At 47.4% G+C, this 5,444-nt stretch overlaps 1 pseudogene across 1 annotated transcript; it reads right to left on the bottom strand.

Annotated features, from left to right (window-relative positions):
- Window positions 1–397: 397 nt before the first annotated feature.
- Window positions 398–1,298, bottom strand: LOC311603017 (small ribosomal subunit protein uS5-like; annotated as a pseudogene). Its single transcript has one exon. The product of its transcript is annotated as a small ribosomal subunit protein uS5-like (transcript).
- Between the last annotated feature and the right edge of the window lie 4,146 nt (window positions 1,299–5,444).

Here is a 5,444-nt window from a genome sequence, read left to right as displayed (position 1 = left end):
CCAAGAAGAAACTTCACAAACCTGGGAAAGCTGAACTTTACAAGACGCCCAAGGCTCCTCCCAAAGCCATAAAAGCAGTGAAACAACTCAGTTTTCCCATCAGCCAAGCTACCTGCAGGAGGCTTGACCACCTGCAAAGGGCCTAGAAGGGGCAGGAGCTCCACGGATGCTGCCCTCAGTAACCACCCACGCCTCCTGTGAGTAGCCTTCTCCTACACACCTGTAAATAACACTTACACTTTGGCTCCCCAAGTTGTATTTTGATGGAATTGTTACTTTGGTCTGAGGTAGGTCGTGTTTCTCCAGGAAAAGTCACACAACAGGTATGACCAAATTTGAATCAGTGTCCTATAAGGATGTGTCAGGGGCTACGAGGGAAAGTCCTTCACTCTTTTTTTTTTTTAACAGAATTAATCCACTTTGTTTTTCTTGTAAAAACCCTTATGTGGTAGCCACAGCTGGAGCCTGGGTCCTCTGAACAGACACTCTGGTGTGGGTTTTCACAAGATGATCAGTGAATTCCTGATAAGGAGACTTGGTGAACACAGTTTCTTTCCAGAGATCGGGTGTCCGGTAGCTGTAGGTCTTGGAAATGGCATCAAAAGTGGCCTTGGCAAAGTTGCCCCTGGCTGATGTGTAGCAGTTATCAATACCGGCCATCATCAGTAGCTTCTTGGGCACAGGAGCTGAGACAATGCCAGTGCCTCTGGGGGCAGGGATGAGACGCACCAAAACAGAGCCATAATGGCCTGTCACCTTGCATGGAACAGTGTGTGGCTTGCCAATCTTGTTCCCCCAGTAGCCTCTCCGCACAAGATGGCGGCCAAGATGATGGCCCCTTGGATAGCAGTGGCTACCTCCTTGGAGCACTTAACACCAAGACCAACGTGACCATTGTAGCCCCCAATAGCGACAAAAGCCTTGAACCTGGTCCGCTGGCCAGCCTGTGTCTGCTTCTGCACTGGCATGATTTGAGAACCTTGTCCTTTGGGGATGCACGCAGGAAAAAAAAATCAATAATCTTGGATTTCTTAATGGGCAAGGGAGAACAGATAAATCTCCTCCAAGGACTTGATCTTCATATCCTTAACCAGGCGGCCCAGCTTGGTGACAGGGATCCATTCCTTGTCTTCAGCTTTCCCTCCAAGAGCCCAGCAGCCTCGACCACGGCCACGGCCTCGGCCACGACCGCAGCCCCTAACACTGCTGCCGAATCCTCCGCGGAAGCCGCCTCGCCCTCCTAACCCTGGGCCCCCGGGTCCTCCAGGCCCTCCTGCTGCACTGGCGTCATCCGCCATTTGGTGTTTTCCCAAGGAAGAAGAAGGGGAAAAGTCCCTTCACTCTTAAGAATGCCTTAGGATGGACTGGCAAGATGGCTCAGTGGCAAAGAACCCTGGACCCTAAGCCTGAGGATTTGAGTTCAACTCGCAGAACCCACAAGATAGAAGAAGAGAACTGAGAACTGATTCCTACAAACTGTCCTTTGATCTCTTCTCTCTCTCTCTCTCTCTCTCTCTCTCTCTCTCTCTCTCTCTCTCTCTCTCTCTCTCTCTCTCTCTCTCTCTCACACACACACACACACACGCACAAATAAGTAAATGAGGAAAGAGAATAAGAGTAAGCACCTCAGGAAATGGTTTCCCCTCTGGATACAGTATAGAGCAGATGAGGCCTCACTGCACTCAGGGGATTGGTTGAGCACACAAAGAAAGACAAAAGTCATAGACTAGTAAGGAGGAAACGGAGCCAGCGTCCCTGAACTAAGTTAACCTCAAATCCTACCATGTATCTTTACCTCTAGTTCTCTATGCTAATACTATGTTATTTAAGTCAGATTTTGGCAGTTCATTTGAAGAAGAAAAAAAAAGTGTAGGATAGTATTTCTTTGATAGCCTCCTTCAAACTGATTGCCCCTGTTACCAGCAACCTGGGTACTGACACGGTTCTGGGTGTCCCAACAGTTTGACCTGGTCCCTCATCACTACAGTGTTGAAAGTAGGAAAGGGTTTATCTTCAGTGTAGAAACACCAGGAAGAACAGTCTGGTGACCTAAAACCTGCCTCTGAGGTGTAAGCAGCAGCTTTGTGGCTATATTTAGAGAAGGGCCAAAGTCTAGGGGATTTGCATAGCTAGTAATCCTGGCGAGACGTGGTCTGGTTGGTTATCATCTTGGGACTGGCCAGTGCCACAGAAATTACCGCTGCTTGGTGGGGGGCGGGGCAGTTCCTAGAATTTAAGTTGGGGGGGCGAGGAGAGAGAGAGAGAGAGGGAGGGAGGGAGGGAGGGAGGGAGGGAGGGCGGGAGAACAGGTCAGAGAACAGGCTAGAGTCATGGCTGGGTCTTCCTCACATACCGCTCTAGCAGAATCTCCTCTAGCTGTGTTACTTATTAAGGACACCCTCATTAGCGGGGTTTTATTCTTTCTTTTATTCTAAAAGCATGCTTTTAACTATGGGAGTCAGAGGCTCAGATGTTACAATCTTATTTTTACTGTAATTTTGGAGACTGAACCCAGGGCTTCAGCCATGCCAGACAAGCCCTCTCCCAATGAGGTGCTCCTGGCTGCTTTGCGATACAAATGTTTTTAATGTTTATGTGTTAAATTCCATCATTTTGTCCCTTTGTCCAAACGCTATGGCAATTTTAATTTATATTTTTCATTTTTCTTTTATGTGTTTAATCACTTTGCAGTCTGATCCCAGCCCCCTCTGTTCCTTCTTCTCAGTCCCACCCTCATGTCCCCCTCTCCCCGCCCATTCCCCACCCCTCCTTCTCAGAGAAGGGGAGGCCACCAAGGGGTGCCAACCTACCCTGGCATCTCAAGTAGCAGCAGGACTAAGTGCATCCTCTCCCACTGAGGCCTGACAAGGCAGCCCAGCTAGGGGAAAGGGATCCAAAGGCAGGTAACAGAGTCAGAGACAGCTCCTACTCCCATTGTCAGGGGACTCCCATGTTGAACATGCTGCACGTCTACTACATATGCGTAGGGGTCTAGGCCCAATCCATGCAAGCTCTTTGGCGGGTGGTTCAGTCTCTGTGTGCCCCCAGGGGCCCAGGTTTGTTTCCTCTGTAGGTCTTCTTGAGGTGTCCTTGACCCCTCTGGCTTCCTCTATCCATCCTCCCACTCTTCCACAAAACTCCCCAAGCCCAGCCTGTGGTTTGGCTGTGGGTCTCTGCATCTGTTTCCATCGGCTGCTGGATGAAGCCTCTCAGATGTCAGTTACGCTAGGCTCCTGTCTACAGGTATAACAGAGCATCATTAATAGTATCGTGGGTTGGCTCTCTCCCATGGGGTTGGGTCCCAAGTTGGGCCAGTCATTGGCTTTCCATTCCCTCAATCTCTGCTCCATCTTTATTCCTATACTTCTTGCAGGCAACACAAATTTTGGGTTGAAGGTTTTATGGGTGGGTTAGTGTCTTCCTCCTTGCACTGGAAGTCCCACCTGGCTATAGGGAGTGGCGACTTCAGGCTCCTTAACCCCTACTCACTGCTAGGAGTCTCTGCAAGGGTTACCCCCATAGACTCCCCGGAACCTCCCCTGTCCCAGAGATGCCCGTCCACTGATTTCTGTTCTCTCTCCCAGTCTTCCTCCCACCCCCATCCCCACAACCCTCCTCACAGCCTCTTCCACCCAGTTCCCTCCCTCCATCTACTTCAGATGTCTATTTTTTTTAATTTATTTATTTATTGTATTCTGAGTGCTTTATCTGCAGAAGAGGGCATCAGATCACATTATAGATGGTTGTGAGCCACCATGTGGTTGCTGGGAATTGAACTCAGGACCTCTGGAACAGCAGGCGGGACTCTTAACCACTGAGCCATCTCTCCAGCCCAGATGTCTATTTTATTTCCTCTTCTGAGTGAGATTCAAGCATCCTCCCTTGGGCCCTCCTTCGCTTCTTTGGGTCTGTGGACTGCAGCATGGTTATCCTGTACTATGGCTAATATCCACTTATAAGTGAGGACATTCCATGAGAGTCTTCCTGGGTCTGGGTTACCTCCCTCAGTATGATCTTTCTAGTTCCACTCATTTGCCTTTTATATTTATTTGTATAGTGGCTGCTTGGGGTCTGGGAGGGATGGGGTCTCAGGTATTTCAGGATGGCCTTGAACTCTCTGACCATCCAGCCTCAGCCTCTGAAGTATTGATATTTGTCTTAGTTTGGGCTTCATTGCTGTGAAGAGACACCATGACCATGGCAACTTTTATAAAGAAAAACATTTATCATCATGGCGGAAGCACGGTGGTGTGCAGGAAGACATGGTGCTGGAGGAGCCTGAGTTCTCTGTCCTGATTTACAGACAGCAGAGGAGACTATACAACACTGGGCATAGCCTGAGCATACAAAAGACTTCAAAGCCTGCCCCCATGGTGACACACTTCCTACAGCAAGGCCACATCTACTCCAACAAGACCACACCTCGTAGTAGTGCCACTCCCTATGGGCCAAGCATTAAAATACATGAGTCTTTGGGGACCACACCTATCTATTCAAGCAACCACAGTATTTTATGTGTATCCTACCATACCTGGATTCTTGTAATAGTTTTTACGTTTTCATCATCTCAGAATTTAAAAGTGTTTACATCTGCAGATTATTCTTATGTATCTTAAATTATACATATGAGTACACAAATTTTAAATATATATGTGTATGTGTGACTGTGTATGTGTGTGTGTGTGTGTGTGTGTGTGTGTGTGTGTGTAAGTGTACATAGTGTATATGTGGAGGCCAGAGGTCAACATCAGGTGTCTTCCTCAGTTGCTCTCCATCTCTCCCACCTTCCCAGTACTAGGATTACAGGTATAAAGCCCTAACCCTAACCCTAACCCTAACCTTACTCATCAGAGAAATGCAAATCAAAATGACTTTGAGATTCCATTTTACACCTGTCAGATAAGATAAAAAAACACAAGTTGACAGCTCATGCTGGTGAGGGTGTGGAGCAAGGGGAACACTTTTCCACTGCTGGCAGGCATGCAAGCTTGTACTGCTACTTTGGAAATCAATATGACAGTATCTCAGAAAATTGGAAATTGACCTACCCCGAGATCCAGCTATACCACTCCACAAGGACACTTGTTCAATTACACTCATAACAGCTTTACTCCTAACAGCCAGAACCTGGAAACAACCTAGACATCAGTCAACCAAAGAATGGATAAAGAAAATGTGGTACATTTACACAATGGAGTATTGCTCAGCTGTTTAAAAAAAAATGGCATCATGAAAGCTGCAGGTAAATAAATGGAACTAGAAAAAAAAAATCAACCTGAGTGAGGTAACCCAGACCCAGGAAGACAAACATGGTATGTACTCACTTATAAGTGGATATTAGCTGTAAAAGATAATCATAGTACAATCTGCAGACCCAGAAAGGCTAAGTAACAAGAAAGGACACAAAGATCTGAAGGGGAAATAGATTTTGCTGGTAGACTGGA

This window comes from Acomys minous, assembly GCF_964271855.1.
Source record: "Acomys minous genome assembly, chromosome: 8".
Classification (NCBI taxonomy): Eukaryota; Metazoa; Chordata; class Mammalia; order Rodentia; family Muridae; genus Acomys; species Acomys minous.
This window is presented reverse-complemented; position numbering and strand designations above follow the sequence as displayed.